Source organism: Chiloscyllium plagiosum, chromosome 25 (assembly GCF_004010195.1).
Source record: "Chiloscyllium plagiosum isolate BGI_BamShark_2017 chromosome 25, ASM401019v2, whole genome shotgun sequence".
Classification (NCBI taxonomy): domain Eukaryota; kingdom Metazoa; phylum Chordata; class Chondrichthyes; order Orectolobiformes; family Hemiscylliidae; genus Chiloscyllium; species Chiloscyllium plagiosum.
In genome coordinates this window covers 8,691,492-8,710,065 of record NC_057734.1, presented here as the reverse complement: position 1 = coordinate 8,710,065, position 18,574 = coordinate 8,691,492, and the positions used below count along the sequence as shown (strand labels likewise).

Genomic DNA, 18,574 nt, shown 5'->3' with positions numbered 1-18,574 from the left:
CCCAGGTTCCAATCCCCATGTGGCAGATGATAGAATTTAAATACAACAGAAATCTACCATTAATGAAACTATGAATTGTTGGAAGCACTCGATCCGTTGCCCCGGGGTCTACGTGTGACTCCCTACACATATTGTTGATTCTGTGAGTGGGTAATAAATGCTAGAGACGCACTTGTCCTGTAAATGAATAATAATTTTAAAAAGTCCAAATCTTAAATGGGACAAATGAAGGGATTATTGGAAAAATTGCGATGCAGATGCAATTGAATGATTTTGTTATGAGGGCGGCGAGGATGATGAGGGAGGGCAGGTTTGGGGAATAAAAGTCAAGCTGCTTGTTTTCAGACTGAGCTGCACGCCTGCGTGCTGCCTGAGAGCGCTGGTGGTAATCGTGGTGAAAGGCGCAGGTTCTAGAGAGAGAGAGACTGAAACGGTGAGGGGAGCAGAGGAGACCGCCAACAGGAGAATCTCTGAAGAGGACGGAGCGGACGACGAGCTCGACTTGGCATCCCGCGGGAGGGCAGGCATCGAACTCCTGAAAGCAGCGCTGCAGTCTCCAGCGAAAGCAGCCTCCTGTTTGTTTAGAAGCAGAGCCTCTGCTGAGAGACGGTCTTGTCGGAGTTAGTGAGACTGAGCAGACCGTGTGGAGTTGCCCAGCGCGGATTTCTCTCTGTCTCTCTCTCTCACACACACACAGTGGGCAGACACGGACTGAGACTGGAGAGAAAGATTTCCTTCCACCTATTGTATTTTTGACAAATCCTCCGGGGGAGCTGCTTTCCTCTCTCCCTCTCTATATATATCTCTTTTTTATTTTGTGTGTGTGGTTGGAACTCCGGGACTGGCTGCGGGAATTTCTGGGAGCTTTCTGCGTTTTCTCCAGCAGGTAAGAGACTTTCGTTGAATAACTCGGCGCTTGTGCAACGCAAGGATTGGGCAGGTCAGCGTGTGATACTGAGGAGCAGTTGGCAAATGATGAACAACTTCATCCGTGATAGGGGGATGGATGTGGGTTTTTTTATATATTAAAAAAATCTAGTTGACATTTTACCCAGTCGAAAGCCACATTCCCTGTCTTTCCTGTTTAATTTCCCGTCTCTCTCTCTCTCTATGTGTATATCTATAAAATCTGGGCAGAGAATTCCAGTCTAGATTTTTATACACACGGGGAGGAGGTACAAAGGGGGTGGGGAGGTGTTGAAATTAACTCTGTAATGTCCCCAACTCCGCGTTATTTGTAACTTTGAATCCCCCCTCCCTCGCCCCTTGTAAACTTGGTCTACTGAGAAGAGGTGGGGGTTATTCTTAGATTATTTCAACGCCCCCTTTTTTTAAAATTATCTGTCCTGTTGTGGCATCAGGAAGCCCGGGATTCCTAAAATCATCTGTCAATGCTCAGCCTTTTTTTGTGGGGGTGGGGGAGGTTTGTGAGGTTAGGGGAGAAGACGGGGTCATCGTTGAGGGAAATATGGAAAGGGCTAATTATGTGTTGTGTGTGTGTGTCGGAAATGGGTAAAGGCTGGGGCGCGACCAAGCTAGGCTAGAATTAATCAGACTGGAAAGAGAGAAAGCAGGAGGAGAGGGGTTTGTGCTGAGGAGGGACAGAGTGAGGGAGGGGGATGGGGTGACAGCGAGTGTATGAGGGATCAGTACATTAGGGGCGATTTCTCGCACTGTGGACCAAGTGTAGCTCCTTAATGACCGCACTAATTTAAATAGAAAGAAGCTTGTATAGATTTCAGACGTTAAACAATCCTTGGAATGAAAACAAAAACAACCCGAGTAGAGTTGCACCGTGTCTGATGAACTGTTACTCCGCGAGGGGGGAGAGAAATGTTCAGGCTTTAACCAGAAACTTGAAACACAAAAGTGAAATCTCCAATCCTCTATCTCTCTGATGCAGATACATGCATCGGGAGCAACATACACACAGATCCATATACACAGAGAGATACACAGGTGCATTTGCAGAGAATGGCACACGCATATACACAACTGCAAGCACAGAATGACACACATACATGTACACAATTGCACACACAGAATAAGACGCATATACACAACTGCACACACAGCATGTCACACATAAATGTACACAATTGCACACACAGAATGACACACACAAATGACACATGCATAGAAATGATACACTGTATACAATTACTTCCACATGGACACAGTTATATATACATAATTACACACAAACACATTTACACACCTACAATCATCCAATTACACCCACATCCCAGAGTGACATAGTCTGAATTACACACATAAGGTACGCACAATTACATGTGCATACAGTTACATGTACCTAATTGCACAGAGATACACATTTACACAAATGCAATCACACAGGCATTTATTCTCGCAGATTGACGGATAACGACACACAGTGACACGGGTACAGACTTGCCTTGGGTCAATTGTATGTTCTGAAGATATCTTTCTCTGTTGTAGCGTGTGAGAGGGAAAGGGAACACCTCTGTGCTGGTAGATGAGGCTTTGGGAGTGACGGAAATGAAAAGCCCCCTCTCCCAGGGACGAAGCGGTAGTTTGCTGTTTACTCAGGGCTTGCGTGTCCTCTCTCTCTCTCAGTATGGTCCCTCGGAAACTGGCGATTCACCACTTCCTATTTTTACTGCACACCCGTGATAGAAGTTATAGCCAGGAGGACGCGTTATTACATGGTTAATGAAAATTCGAAGCGAAAGCTTTAAAGCTAACATCTGGCTGGGACATTGACTCGGTAAATCCCTGTAAAACAGGTAAACCGAGAGGCAGCCAGTCTATTGGTGGAGTACCGGAATATCCTCGCATTTAAAGGGGCAGGGAGTCTTTCATCCAGCGATGTGATTTCCCACGAATGCATTCAGTTGAGAGCTCTTTTGTAGAATACCTAGAGTGCACCCCCCCCCCCCCCCCCATTCCATCCTCCAAACAAGACCGACTGTTATCATTGCCTACTTTAGTCAGGGCATTCCAAAGTCATTTTCCGTTTGTGAAGAACTTTAAAATGCTTTTAAGGATCAGCCAGTCTTGAGTGTAGCATTTTACAGCTCAGAACGAGGCCATCCAGCCCATCCGCTAATGCTAGCCCTTTAAGATCCACCCAGTTTATCTAACGCCGCCTTCCCTTCGCTCCAGAGCAGTACAATTGCTCTCAATAATGTTTTCAATCCCCTCTTTCATCTCCTTCCCCCAGCCTTTGGAACCATTCCGGATCACATCAAGCCACTTCTCTCCAGCTTCTTCATCTGAGTCACACTCATTTTGAGATGCGTTCTGGATAATTGTAAACCTAATGCACTCTGATTGGGTGTCCCTGCTGAGAAACAGATCCTAACCCAAACCGTGAAGTATGATGCTAGTGCCAAATGCTTTTCTTGATAATTGGCTGATTTATGAAATACCTCTTACTGACTAACACAGCATCCTAGCAGTCCTTATTTAGAAGTGCTCCAACTCTTCTTTTAATCAACCTGTTCAGATTTGTTATTATACAACTCTAGAGCAGGAGTGACTTGAACCTGGGGCTCTGAGTCCAGGGGTAGGGACACTACCACTGCACCACCAGGGCTCCTTACAAGGGTGCTACGTACTTCATGAAAAAATTACCTTCACCTGTGTATCGTAACAATGTCAATACTATACCTTCAATACCTGGTAAAGACTGTCTGGTGTTTATTGCCCGTGCCTAGTTGTCTTGTATAAATATTTCATGAGGCCACTAAATGTGCAGTTAATTTCCAGTAAAATGGGACAGGAGTTAATTTAGGCACAAACCTTAAAGAAAGCGCATTACCCCCTTTGCAAACAGACATGAGTAGAGCAGGTGGGCCAGCAGCAATCTGTTTATCTTGGGTTCCTTTCATGGCAACTAGCTTTCCTTCAATTCAACTCCTCAAACTGCCAGGGGAGGATTAGAACTTGCAATCTTTGGATAATTAATCCAGGCCTCTAGATTAACTGGAGCAGTAAGAAAGCCAATAGCCTGGATCAAATTTCTGGAATGGCATTCCTAAAGGTGTGGATGTCCCAGTTCCACATGGACGGCAGTGGCTCAAGAGTGAGGGCTACGAAGAAGGACAGTAATTGTTGGCCCAACCAGTGACAGCCACATTGCATGAAAGAATAATAAAGACACACACTGTACCCCTACTGTATCTCCTATTTCTCACAGGGACAACACTTTCAAAAGCACTACATTGGCCATAAAGTGCTTGAGAAATCTGGTGTTTGTGAAGGGTGCTATGTAAATTGAAGTTTTTGACTTTATTTTCAGTTTGACAGGATTTAAAAAGAATGAAAAAAAAACCTCGGACATAAAATTGATCCTACATTGTGATAAACTTTCACCGGTTATATCACTGCAATGTGGGCTGTGGGGCAGGGAGTGTGAAGTGGGTGGATTCTGATGTTGACTGGTTTCAGTTTTTCTAGCTTGGAAAACAGGAGCTGGGGAGAAAGGTTTCATTGGATTGCTCGTTAGCCTTAAAGTTTCTAATGTTAGAAAAGAGGCCAGTGCCTCATCATCATCTCTCCTTTTTTTTTCATTATGTATAACGTTACAAATTCTCACTGACAGCTCAAGGCCAGGCCAGCAGAGTGTTGTACATGTCTGAATGCAATGAGCTCTGCTTTCACTGGCTACTGGCAGCAGGAACAGCATTCAGGATTACCAGCTCTAGTCAGGTGTACACCAGGATGTTTCACTACATGAGGTGCTCATGATGTGGAGGGCCGGTGTTGGACTGGAGTGAACCAAGTTAAAAACTACCTGGTGTTGTGTGATTTTTAACTATGAGGTGTGACCAGCTATGTCTGATACCTGGGATGGAATTAAATGCCCTCCCATGGCCCACTCCTGCCACCGCTGCCGCTGCCCCCTGCTAGCACCCATGTGACTGGGTGAGGCCACTCCATTTTCCCCTGCTGTCCAGCTGTTTCCCCCTTCTGCAGACCCCGCTGTCTCCACTGCCTTCAGAGGCATGTCAGGGTCTGAAAATCCACCAGCTATTGGGAGTGGGATGCTCACCCTGAGGACCCAGGAACTATAATGAACATCACTGCATGCAAGTTCCCCTCCAAGCCACTCATCATTCTGATTTGGAAACAAATCACCATTCCTTCAGTGTTGCTAGGTCAAAGTCCCTTCTGAACAGTATTGTGGGTCTACCTACAGAACTTGGACTGCAGCTGTTGAAGAAAGCAGATGATCACCATTTCTCAAGGGCAACCAGGAATGGGCAATAAATACCAGTGTTGCCCACACCTGGTCAATGAACAAAAATTCATTGGAGCCTTTTCTCCAGTCTACAATAAAATAGGTGATTGATACAAATGAACACACTTTTCTGATGATTTTTCTTTTGGGATTTTCCCCCGATGGATGGCTGACCCTGAACTTTCTTCAAATGTTTTCCCCACTGTGATTCCAGTTTGAGGCTCGAGGTATGATGTGATCCATCAGTGGGTGCTGTGTGAACTGAGGAGCTGGGGAGTCTGCTTTGAAGGTGGGGGAGTGTCACGGGGCGGCTTACAGTGTGGTAGCTTCTCAGATAGAGCTCCACTATTGCTTGTGACCCCTAATATTTCAGCACGCAACCCCACCCTGAACACCCGCCCTCCTCCCACGCTTTGGTAGGTCTTGTGCAAAGCAGTAAATGGCAGTGCTATTGAGCTATCACTGTTCTACATGTAGAAGCTAGCATCAAATTTGACGGTGTCTCCTACAACAATGCAGCAATCAACTCAAAAATCAGGGTGCTTTGATGCTTTGTAACTGAGGTTCTCCTCAAGAATCCATCTGAGTCGTGATATGCAGCCAACAAAGATACTTAATGACATTGATTTGTTAAATAGAATGGAGACAGTTACTTGACATTTAGTTGAATGTACTCGGGTGTGCAAATTGACAATGCTATCAAGAATACAATGTGCACTTCTGCAGCATAAGACAGCACATTGAGATCAGGATAATCGCCTCGTCCAGAATGCGCTTTTTTCACAGCTCCCATTGGGTTTTGTGAAGTTGTGGTTTTTTTTGGAAGAGAACCCATTAGCTTTTCAGATTTTTACTGCCTTATCCCACTGGGAGACAAAGTTATGAGCTCTATGGTTTTAGTTTTCTTATCCTCTGGTTGTGAAAAGGTGTAGCAATGCAGACTTTCAAGGGATACTTTCCAATTTCATTTCCCAACTTAAAACAAAAACGAGGAACTGGATTTAGATCTTCATATTACAAATACGATGGGACATACCCAGTATTCAGTCAGAAAATGCAGCACATGAAACTGCTCTGGACCATGCAGGTTCATAAGTTGCATCCAAACCCAATTCCCTCTCATATCACTGCAGTCAATGCAGAGCCATTATCATTTCTGATGGCCTCCCTTGGTCCCTGCAGAAGGAGCATCAGTCACAGTTCTCTTTCCTGATTGCTGTACCTTAACCCCAGATGAAAAATACATGTCTTTGTGAATGGCAAGTAAGAAGACGTCCAGGCTAGTCATGATACCTCACAGTTCCAGTGATCATACAGCCACCGGTGTTCACTGCCTGGACTGAAGGTCAAGGGAAAGATTACAGTCCTATTCGAACAGTGCACTACACTGCCTTCAAGAAAACTGACTACTGTGGGCCAACAAAACATGGAGAAATTATTGTTCACTTGCAAATAATTTCCAAAAGATTATTATACAGCAGTCTGCAGCAGAATACAGACCTGAAGAACAAATATTTTCTGAGAATGTGTTTAATAAAATTTCATTTACGTGGGTGTTACTAGCTAGTTAGCAATTATTGCCCAGCCCAGACTGTAGTTAAGAGACAATGACATTGCTATTGGTCTGGAGTCATGTATCAGCCAGAGGATTTCCTTCCCTATAGGGCACAGGTGAACAAGATGGGTTTTTACAACAATTGGCAGCTCTTTATTCCAGCTTTTATTGAATTCCAATTTCACTGTCTACCTACATCCCACAGAACATGGGCCTGGGGTTCAGGATTCTAACATTGCCACTACACCATAACCTCTCCATCATTCTGTGTTTTATTCTTTGGGAATTGGCTTGCAATCTTCTATCATGCATATTTGACTTCCTTCATACTGCTATTGGCATATAGCTACCAAGGCCTGAAGCTCTGCTATTTCCTCGCCACACCTCCTTACTCCTTTAGGATGTTTCTAATATCTATGGGCTAGACTGAATGTGTTGCTGGGGGCGGATTTGATGGCCTGATGGGGCGGGGAGAGGGTGGTGTGGTTTGTGGGCATAGTGTATCCAGTTTAACTGGGGTGAAGGTGGTATTGAACAGCCCAGGTGCCATTGGGACAATTCAGACTTTTATGTGGGCAATCAGACCACCCCCGGCATTTAACCAAAGGTAGGAAAGGCCTACCTCAGTCTTGCATATTTGTCCATTTGTGCTGATTAGTAGGAAGGTGGGTCCCTCCCTAAATATATCTCTGTACCCATCAGAGGTTCCCCCATTTCCTCTCCTCACCTCCACGCCTTTACAGAACCTGGCTCTTCCCCACCCACACCCCCCCATCATGGGCTCCCAAATATTTCAATAACGCTGATGTGTTGTGGCCGAGTGTGGTGGAAGCAGGATCAACTGAGGCATTCAAGAGGGCATTGCAAGATTGTTCGGAGAAGAATAGTGTGCAAGGATCTGGGGAGAAAGCAGGAGGCGATAACACTCATTTACTGAGCTGGTGCAGCCACGGTGGGCTGAATGGCCTCCCTCTGCACCATATCGGTGCTGTGATTCTGAGTGCAATATCAGCAAAGGCTGCCATTCTGCTGACCTCTCTGAGGCAGACCCAGCATCCCCCACCCTCACCCTGCTCTGAAGATGAAGGAGCACTGCTCCAAAAGCTAGTGCTTCCAAATAAACCTGTTGGACTATAACCTGGTATTGTGTGATTTTTAATTGAGCCCTACCTCTTTAGCGACTTGTATGGCTTGGTGCTCACATTTTGTCAGTGGACCATGTTACAGAGTGCAATGGAATGCTTTTATAATGGTAAAAGTGCTATAACAGGACATAGGAGCAGAAGGAGGCCATTCAACCCTTCAACCTGCTGTGCCATTCAGTATGATGATGACTGATCATCCAACTCAGTCTCCTATTCCCACTTTCTTCCCGTAACCTTTGAACCATTTAGCCCCAAGAACTACATCTGACTCTTTCTCAAAGGCATTCAATATTTTGGCCTCATCTGCTTTCTGTGGCAGAGAATTTCACAGGCTCCTCACTCTCTGGGTGAAGAAATTTCTACTTATTTTAGTCCTCAATGGCTTACCCCTGCATCCTTAGACTGTGACCCTGTACTGGACTCCCTGCTCATTGAGAACATCCTTCCTGTATTTACCTTGTCCATTCCTGTTAGAATTGTATAAGCTTCAATGAGGTCCCCCTTCATTCTTGTAAACGTCAGCGAGTATAGTCCTAACCGATCTTGTTCTTCAGTCCTGCCATCCCGGAAGTCACTGGATTGACTGTCAGTACAAATGCTGGAATATTTGGAAATGTGTTCAAAAGGCTGTGAAATACATATGGAAATGGCTTGGAACAATATTGCAGTGTTAACATAAAGTAATTTGGACCTGAGAAATGTATATTGACGTTTGTCAGTATGTAGGTCTCTCTGTGTGAGTAGGCACTGGTTGCAAATTATCCCCACTTTAAAAAAGTACATGTCTATGATTTCAGACAAATTTTTGTTTTACAATGTCGGGAGCTTATTAGGAACTTAGCATTTGCTGCCAATGAGTGTATTTGAAGTAAAAGTGAATTGGATTTAAGGGAAAGCCAGATATAAGAAAAAAGGGAGAGCAGGAGAAAGGAATGAAACATATGCAAATTCAGAATGGCTATTCTGATAGTGTCCTCACCTCTGAGCCAGGAGTACCAGATTCAGTTTCTACCTGCTCCAGTGATGTGTCATAACATGCCTGGACAGGTTAATTAAACATACTTATACAGATTCAGTGGATTGAATAGTATGGGGCTAGGTCCCTAAACCCTCTTATGGAAAAAGGAAATGACTTGCATTTATATAGCACATTTCACAACCCCAGTAGATTCCAAGGTGTTTGACAATGGATGAAATAATTTGGAAATATAGTCACTGCTGAAGTGGAATCAAAGCTGATACCTGTAAATTGTTTAACAGATTTCTCTGTTGGATTTCCACCATGCAATCCAGAAACTCTTCATCCCCACACTGGTAATGTAAGGCACCTTTTACCTCCCTCCCCTAATCAGAAGACCGTGACTGCATGCTGCCTTGTTCAGAGAGCTGTGCACAACTCCTCTCTTGCCCCTGCATTGCTGCACCCACTGAAGAGGTGCAGCACTGTCTGGGTGCGGTCTTTCAGACGAGCCAATAAATCAAGGTCTGCCCATTCAGCAGAGCTCAAAAATACCCCGGGGCACACCCTTGAAGAGGATGGGGGACATTTTCCCGGATGTGTGTGCTGTCCATATTTAACCCCCTCAACCAACATTATTAGATAGGCAAAAGTGAGAGGACTGCAGATGCTGGAGATTAGAGTTGAGAGTGTGGTGCTGGAAAAGCACAGCAGATCAGGCAGCATGCGAGGAGCAGGAGAGTCGATTTTTCAGGCAAAAGCCCTTCATCAGGAATCTTCTCAACACACTCTCTCAACATTATTAGATAACTGATGATCTCGTGGTTATCCCGGTGCTGGGATGGGGATCTTGCTGTGCAGAAATGATTTCCTACATTCTAACAATGCCTATATTTCAGTGAGTCTTTAGTTAGATGTGAAGTACTCTGGGATGCCCTGAGGACCAGAAGCAGGTGCTACGTAAATGCATGTTCTCTCCGCCTGTAGAATGCATGTCTTCTCGGTCGCTGCTTTTCTCCTTTTCTATGTACTTGAACTCCCGGCTCCAGTGACGCAGCCCAGCGACTCATCCATTTCTCACTCGCTAGTTGCCGTTTGCTCTCTGACAGAGAGATTGCTAAATTTGTACTAATTAATGCCAGACTTGACAAGAATGTCATGCTGACTACTCGGGGTCCCCACTGGGGAATGGATTGAACTGTCCACATCGGCTGACTTTGAGCAGGTCTATGAATAATCATTAACGTGCTTTCAAGAGATAAAATTGGATTGAACCAACCACCAGCCTCTGTGTGTTAGCATCTTCCCAGTGATCAAATTAAGTAAAAATATTGGGAAAGGTAAGGAATGTCTGAGAGTTTGGTTTTGGAGTTACATTTATGCAGATTTTATGATTGCTGTTCCCACTTGAATGGAGAAGATTAATCCTTACAGTGTGGAAGCTGGCCATTCGGCCCATCAAGTTTGAAGAACAGCCCACCATAACCCTCCCCAATCCCTGTAAACCTGCATTTCCCATAGCTAACTCACCCAGCCTGCACATACCTGGACAATTTAGCATGGCCACTCCATCTAACCTGCACATGTCTGGACTGTGGAAGGAAACCGACACAGACATGGGGAGAATGTGCAAACTCCACACAATCGGTCGCCTGAGGCTGGAATTGAACCTGGTGCTGTGAGGCAGCTATGTTAACCACTGAGCCAGCATGCCGTCCCCAAATGTGCATTCATTTTAAAGCAGGCATTAACTTTTACAAAATAATTACACAAAGAGCAGTGTGATACACACTATTCTTTCTTCCATGCCTTGTAATTATAAAACTGGTTCTGGAATCATTTCACAAAGTATTGGATTGGGGTTCAGTAAGCAAGTTACTTGTAATTAATTCTCCTTTTCTTCACCTCACCCACATCTCCTCTCCTCCCTCCACCTCCAGTGGCAAAGTCATCGATTTGCACTGGTTTGAGTGCTGACTATCTCCCATAAGTAACTGGAAGGGCTGAATCATCAGATCTCGGTCACATGAGGCTGGAGAGCTGAAGCCTTACCCTAGGAAATATGAAATATTGGCTGAGATCCTCGTGCAGCACAGTGCTGAGGGAATGCCGCACAGCCTGTGTTTGGTTAGATATTGAACCAAATCTCCATCCATCCTCTCTCCTGGAATCAAGCCACTCTTTCTGAAGTGGAGAGGGGAGTGTTCTCCTGTGTCCTGGTCAATGTTTCTCCCTCAACCAGCATCGTTGAATGTCTTGTCATCATATTACTGTTTTCTGGAGCTTGCTGTGTGCAAATTGGTTGCCATGTTTCCCACATTGCAACTGTGACAACATTCCAAAAGTAGTTTGTTGACTGTGAGGTGCACTCGGTTGCCTTATAGTTGTTAAAGGCTCTATACAAAGGTAGGGTACAGCCTGGATTGCACCTCAGGCTTTGCAAAATAACATCTCGGAGAGAAATGACCAAACTTAGGAGGGGAAGTCAAAAGTTTTTAGCAATTAGCTAACCCATACTACAAATTCTCTCATTGCTCCATCAAGGGATTTAAACTCAATCAATTCCCTTGCATTTCTGCTTCAGAAGTTTATCACTAATTCAGTTTACGACTAAGTCTGTTATCGTCTGCCATTTAACTAGATTGCTGTCAGATAACCCTGTTGTGATTATTTCCCTGTTTTTTGCCTCTCCACTGCACAGAAAGTTTTGGTTGGAAAAATCTTTACATGACAAATACTGCAAATAATTGTAATGAAAATACAGAGCTTGAAAAGACAACATTTCTGACGCAGACAACAATGGACTCAGTCAGTCGCCATTTAGAAGAGTCGAGAGTGTGGTGCTGGAAAAGCACAGCTGGTCAGGCAGCATCTGAGGAGCAGGAGAATTGACGTTTCATCAGGAATGAGGCTTGTGGGTCAGGGCTGAGAAATAAATGGATGGGTGATGGGGTTGGTGGGAGATATCTGAAGAAAATAGACTGAAGAGTTACAGTGTGATGAAGGATTTCTGATGCATTGATGAGCAACCTGGATTTAGGATGAGAAGATCTTGTCTGGCTATACTTATGTGATGATGCTTTAAATAGGGCAATTATGATTAGGGGAAGTGGTGGCCTAGTGGTATTATCACTAATCCTATTAATCCAGAAACCCAACTAATGCTTGGGCAATGAGGTTCAAATCCAACCACAGAGGATGGGGAATGTTGAATTCAATAGAAGCTTGGAGTTAAGAATCTGATATGCCAATTGTTGGGGGGGAAGTCCATCTGTTTCATTAATGCCCCTAAGGGAAAGAAACTGCCATCCTTACCTGGTCTGGCCAACATGTGACTCCAGACCCAAGCAACGTGGTTGACTCTTAAGTGCCCTCTGGGCAATTATTGCTGGCCTGGTAATACTTCAGCAGCACACCCTCTGGAGAGACATGAAGTTACTGACAGTGAGTATTATATTCCCAGTTTATATTGGACACCAACATACTCCTGAAATAGCTGTCAATGTTGCAGGCCTGATGAGAATGCACACTTAGTAATTTTAGCCTCATGGCTGCACCAAGGTTCAGACCATGAAATCATACAGTCATTGAGGTCTGGCAAGTTTTTTGAAAGCTATCCCATTAATCCCATTAATCCCATTTTCTTGCTTTTTCCCATTTCAGAGTCACACAGCACGGAAACACACCCTTCTGTTTAACCAGTCCATGCTGACCATAATCCCAAACTAAATTAGTCCCACCTGCCTGCTCCTGGCCACAATCCCTCCAAACCTTTCCTATTCGTGTATATATCCAAATGCCTTTTAAATGTTTGAACTCTACCCCCATCTACCACTTCGTCTGGAAATTCATTCCAACACAAACCACTCTCTGTGTAAAAATGTTGCCCCTGCCTTTCTCCTCTCACCTTAAAAATATGCCCCTAGTCTTGAAATACCCCACCCTAGAGAGAAAGCACCTGCCATTCACCTTATCTTATATAGTCACCTCTCAACTTCCTACTCTCCCACACTGTCCCATTCAAACCCTCCATTCCCAGCAACATCTTGATAAATCTTGTTTTGAGTCCCTCCAGCTTAATAATATTGTTTCATTGTGAGACCTTCCTGATCAAGTGGATTTCAAATTCCATTTTGAAAATTACTATTGAATCTACTACTATTGTTGGTTAAGGCAGTGTGTTTCAGTTCAAAACAACTCAATGAATTTTAAATTAAACAACCCGCTCATTCCCCCCCTCCCCCCCCCAGCCCCCCACCCCCCACCGCCTCTGGCTTTTGGGCCAATTATTTTAGATCTGTGCCTTCTACTTACTGACTGTCCTTTCAGAAAGCTTTAGCGAGAGATTTCTAATTAAACCTAAAACCTGGGGCAAGCGAGGGGAGATCCCAGAACCCGATCAGAAGTTACTTTCAAAAATATGAATTATAGAGTTCTGAGGAAAGGTGTAATATCAAGAGGAGGTGCTGCTGAGCAGATTTCGGCACACATCCAGTCACAGAGATGTACAGCATGGAAACCGACTGTTCAGTTCAACTCATTCATGCCGACCAGATATCCTAATCTAATCTAGTCCCATTTGCCAACACTTGGCCCTTATCCCTCTAAACCCTTCATATTCATATACCCATCCAGATGCCTTTTAAAAGTTGTAACTATACCGGCCTGCACCACTTCCTCTGGCAGCTCATTCAATACATGCACCACCCTTTGCATGAGAAAAGTTGCCCCTTAGGTCCCTTTTAAATCTTTCCCCTCTCACCTTTAACCTACACCCTCTAATTCCGGACTGCCCCAGCCCAGGGAAAATATCTTAGGTAAAAACAAGGACTGCAGATGCTGGAAGCCAGAGTCTACATTAGAGTGGTGCTGGAAGAGCACAGCAGGTCAGGCAGCATCCGAGAAGCAGGAAAATCGATGTTTCAGGCAAAAGCCCTTCATCAGGAATAGAGGTAGGGTGCCTGCAGAGTGGAGAGATAAATGAGAGCTCCTGCTCCTCGGATGCTGCCTGACCTGCTGTGCTTTTCCAGTATCACTGTAATCTAGACCCAAGAAAAATATCTTGTCTATTCACCCTATCCATGCCCCTCATGATTTTATAAACCTCTTTAAGGTCACCCATCAACCTCCAATGCTCCATGTTGCTGGGAAACTCTTCCTCCTAGTTAAAGTAAATGATCTGAGTGTTAAGCCCATCTATTCAATGTCCAGATAACACTTGGCAAGAAGAACTTCCAATGTCCTTTTTAAATCATAAAAGATTCCAAGATATGTCAGAGATGTATTAACACACAGAAGTTGACCTTGAACAACATAAGGAAATTGTAGCAGACAGTGTAAGATTTTGTCAGTTTTAAGTACATAGGGGTGTAAGGAATGTGAGCAGGTGGACACTGTTTGGCGCTTAGAATCCACTCTGATATTCAGCAAGATCAAGGCAGAAGTTATAGTTCCAATCCATTTTCCCATACTACCCCTTAGCTCTTTATTTGTCCTGCAAAGAATTCACTCCAGGACAAATCCTTCTTTAGGTAAGGAAACCAAACTTGCACACTGTTCTCCAGGTGAGATTTCCCTCCTGTCCTATACAATTGTATCAAGACTTCTTTATTCTCATACTCTAATTAGCTTCCAACAAAACATAAATTACAATTTTCCTTCCCAATTGTTTGTTGTATCTACATTTAACTATGTGATTCATGTTGACAGATCTTCCATGTCCCTCCAAATACAAATACTTTCCAGTCTCCTCCTCGCTTTGTATTTAAACTTTACCTGGCAAAATGGATAACATTGCACGTTGTCACAATACTCTGCCAGGTTCTTGCTCACTAAAACCAATGATCCTATGTCCTTCAATACCTTTTCTGTGTTGGCCCCATCACTGGCTATACCCTATAAACTTTGTCTCGTCAACGAACCTGGATCTGTTACTCACAGCATCACTCAGAAGGGAGAAGAAAAGATTGAAAATGTTGCTGCCTGTGAATTGTGCGTGTGCACGATTGCATGGAATGCGTACAGTGAAGCAAACAGCTGCACTCAACAGGGAAGATGGAGATGGAAAGTTGGTTGGGAGGCAGTGATTTTGAGACAAGGTTTATAGATTGAGCTGCTGAAGGCTATTCTGATCAATGCGGCAGTGACAAAAATTAGGAATACAGGTCGTTCTGCTATAACGTGACAGCTGTGTTCCTCTGCAACTTTGTGCTACAGAAAATCATGCTATAGAAAACTGTTATAGAAAGTCTCGCTGTAGGAGATCACGAATAGAAAATTGCTATACCCATTCAGTGGAAGGCGTGCCTTATCCAAACAATATCCATTATTCATCAAACGCGTTATAGCCAATTCGCGCTGACCAAACACATGTTTTCGCAGGCGAAAGTGAGTACTGCAGATCCTGGAGATCAGAGTCAAGATTAGAGTGCTGCTGGAAAAGCACAGCAGGTCAGGCTGCACTGGAGGAGCAGGAGAATCGACGTTTCGAGCAAAAGCCTTTCATCAGGAATCAGCCCTTTCCTGATGAAGGGCTTTTGCTCGAAACATTGATCTTCCTGCTCCTCAGATACTGTCTGACTTGCTGTGCTTTTCCAGCACCACTCTAATCTTGACAAGTTATAGCAGAACAACCTGTCCTCAAAATCAGAGGAGTACTGAGATCTTGGAGGGTTACAGGACTGAAGCAGTTTGCTGGGGATTAGGCTGTTTATCAAGAAGATGAGAATTTTAAACTGAAGAGATCAATGATGCAGTTAAATTCCTAGAACTGCATCAGTTTAGTAGTTGGATTACGCACAGTGAAAAATATATGTGACAACGTAATGAATAGAACAGAATTACCACAAGGTGACCACAAATTAATACTGAGCTTATCTCCCTCAGTGTTTGTGCATTGTGCTGCAGCAATTATAAAAGCAAACAGAATATTAGGATGTTAGCTGGAGTTGCAGAAGAAAGGTCAACTGAGGTTGTGCTAAAAAGTTTACAATGCATCCGACAGACTGCACTGGAAATAAGTTGTTCCATTCCAGTCCTCAATCATAATTGAATCTAAAAACAAACAAATATAAGAAGGAATATAAGCCTGTGATTTGCAGAAAAAAAGGTTACCTGTTACGTACAAACAAGGGTTATAATTGTGGGTTTTAATTGTGTCAAAAGCAATATAAGTGTATAAAATGCAATGAGAAAGTGGGGTTTTCCATGCTACTTTCAAGATTGTTATTCTCCTATTGTTCCTGAAACAAAGAAGGAAATGTTACTTGACCTGTTTCTGGCTAATTAAGTTGTGGATTTAAAAAGTAAGTGAACATTGAGTTTACAGTGACCACAAGATAATTAGGTTCAATCTCAGAATACAAAAGGAAATTGAATAAGCAAGAAACATGCCTGCAGTTATTCTTTGGTATCTTTGCAAATCTCTTTGTAATTTAGTTCCATTGAATAGATAAAGCAAGTCATTGCTCGCTTAAACAAAAGACTGGTGTTTTTCTCTAAAAGAAGGAAAAGTTGATCAATTGAACCATAAATCAGATAGAGAAAAAAGGTGCGCTTTGAAAACTTTGGAATAAAGAAGGAGAATAGGTTAAGGTATTCTGTAAGTCACGTATCATTCTATATCACCAGTTTTTCTCTGTGGCTGGATTAGAACTCTGGAACAGTAGTGATGTGTTTGATCACATTAACTGCAGTAGTTCTGCAGGCATGAAACCATAGAAAATCAGAGCAAGTGTGGGCCATTCGGTCCTTCAAACCTGCTCCACCATTCAATATGAGCATGGCAGATTATCCAACTCAGTTCCTCCTATCTCCCCCATACCCCTTGATCCCTTTAGTCCCAAGGATGTACCTAACTCCATCTTGAACATATTCAGTGATTTGGTCTCAGCCACTTCCTGTGGCTCACCACCACTCCCTCAAAGACAAGAAATGCAGACTTAACTCGTGCATTCTCATCCCATGATGGAATATTTTACAAATTCTAAAACTTAAAATAAAGGAACAAATATTGTTTGCAGGACAGTAAAAAAACCCAAAAATTCCAAAGCAAACAGAAAAATAAGAGGAACGCTCTGCGAAGGGAAAGTACAAAGGCTAAGAGTGTGTAAGAGTTACAAAATTGGACAAAAATATCAAGAGCATTAAGGACTTTCGGGGTAGAAGGAGCATCATCTGAGGTCAGATGGCAAAGAGACAGGAAGAAATACTCTGGCAGTAGTCAGTAGGGAATGGTTGACTCTAATGAAGTAAATTACTTTGAGCGTTTTAAGAGAGAGTATTCTTGTGGTGCAATGGTAGTGTGTTTGCTGCTGATTTAGCAGCCCCAGGGTCAGGTCCCACTTGCTCCACAGATGTACAGTAATATCTCTGAGCAGGTATGGTTCGGATGTATATTGAGGAGACTGTAGAATCTCCTGAGGTTTGGGATGGCTTTTATGCAAAGGTGAACTATGTTATCTGATGGCTTTTCAGAAAAAGACTAGGAAGAAATAGCGAACGTCCTGATAATTTTTTAAAACATTGTTTTTAAAAAAAGGACGTATCAGAGGAAAGCAGGAAAGAAAATGGGGTGAAGCTAGGCTAGCCAGACTGAATACAGGAACAAGGATGTCTTGCTGCAACCATGCAAAGCATGGGTGAGGCCACACCTCTGCAATATTGTGTGCAGTTTTGGTCTCCTTATCCGAGAAAGAATGTTCTTGCTAAAGAGGGAGTGCATTGAAGATTTACCAAATTGATTCCTGGGATGCTGTGCTGATGTGTGAGGAGAGGGATTGAGTCACTAGATTATATTCATTGGAGTTCAGAAGAATGAGGGAGGGCTCTCAAGGATACCTATGAAATTCCAGCAGGATTAAACGGGTTAGATACAGGAAGGATCTTCCTGACAGCGAGGGAGTCCAGAAATGAGGGTCATACTTTAACAATGACAGGTAAATCTTTTTGGACTGAGATGAAGATGTGTTTCTTCACCCAGGGAGTGGTCAGCCTATGGAATTCACTACCACAGAAAGTGTTTAAGGCCAAACCATTATGTGTTTTCAAGAGAGAGTACAACTCTTATGGCTAAAGGGATCAAGGGAAATTGGAGGAGGGGGAGGAGAATGAGGGTCAATGATCAGTCATGACCATTTTGAATGATGGAGCAGACTGAAAGGGCCAAATGGCTACTCCCTTCCTATCTTCTATATTTCTGTGGCTTCAGCTACTTTTGAATGACTGGATTTATAATATGGGATGAAGTTATGAAACATTTTCACTTACAAGATATATTGGCGTAAGCCAAGAACTCTGAAGAAATAATAGAAAGGGTAGACGAAGAGAAATGTGATCAATGCAGTTAATATCAAATTTTAAAGTGTATTCGACATGAAATCGTGCAATGACAACTTGAATTTATATGGCGGTTTTATCATAATACAAGTTTGACCATGTTTTGCAGCTGCTATGTCAATTTAATGCTAAACCACAGATTAGGACAGCAAGCACAAAGCATGTTTGATGAGATTGTTAATTGAAGAGTGACCACAAGAAGGTGAGAGAGGTAGAGAGGCTTGGGGAACGAATCAGAAGGAGAAAGTGAGGACTGCAGATGCTGCAGACCAGAGTTGAAAAGTGTGGTGCTGGAAAAGCATAGCAGGTCAGTCAGCATCCGAGGAGCAGGAAAATCGAAAATTAAAAGGTCG

The 18,574-nt window shown here is 43.5% G+C and overlaps 1 protein-coding gene across 2 annotated transcripts in view; it reads left to right on the top strand.

Annotated features, from left to right (window-relative positions):
• The first annotated feature begins 286 nt into the window (after positions 1–286).
• The window catches only part of wscd2 (WSC domain containing 2), a 561,402-nt gene continuing 543,114 nt past the window's right edge, over positions 287–18,574 (top strand). For both annotated transcript variants that reach the window (XM_043715459.1, XM_043715457.1), the window contains exon 1: positions 287–886. The gene's annotated coding sequence lies outside the window, so the exon portion shown is untranslated. The remainder of the gene's footprint in view (positions 887–18,574) is intronic.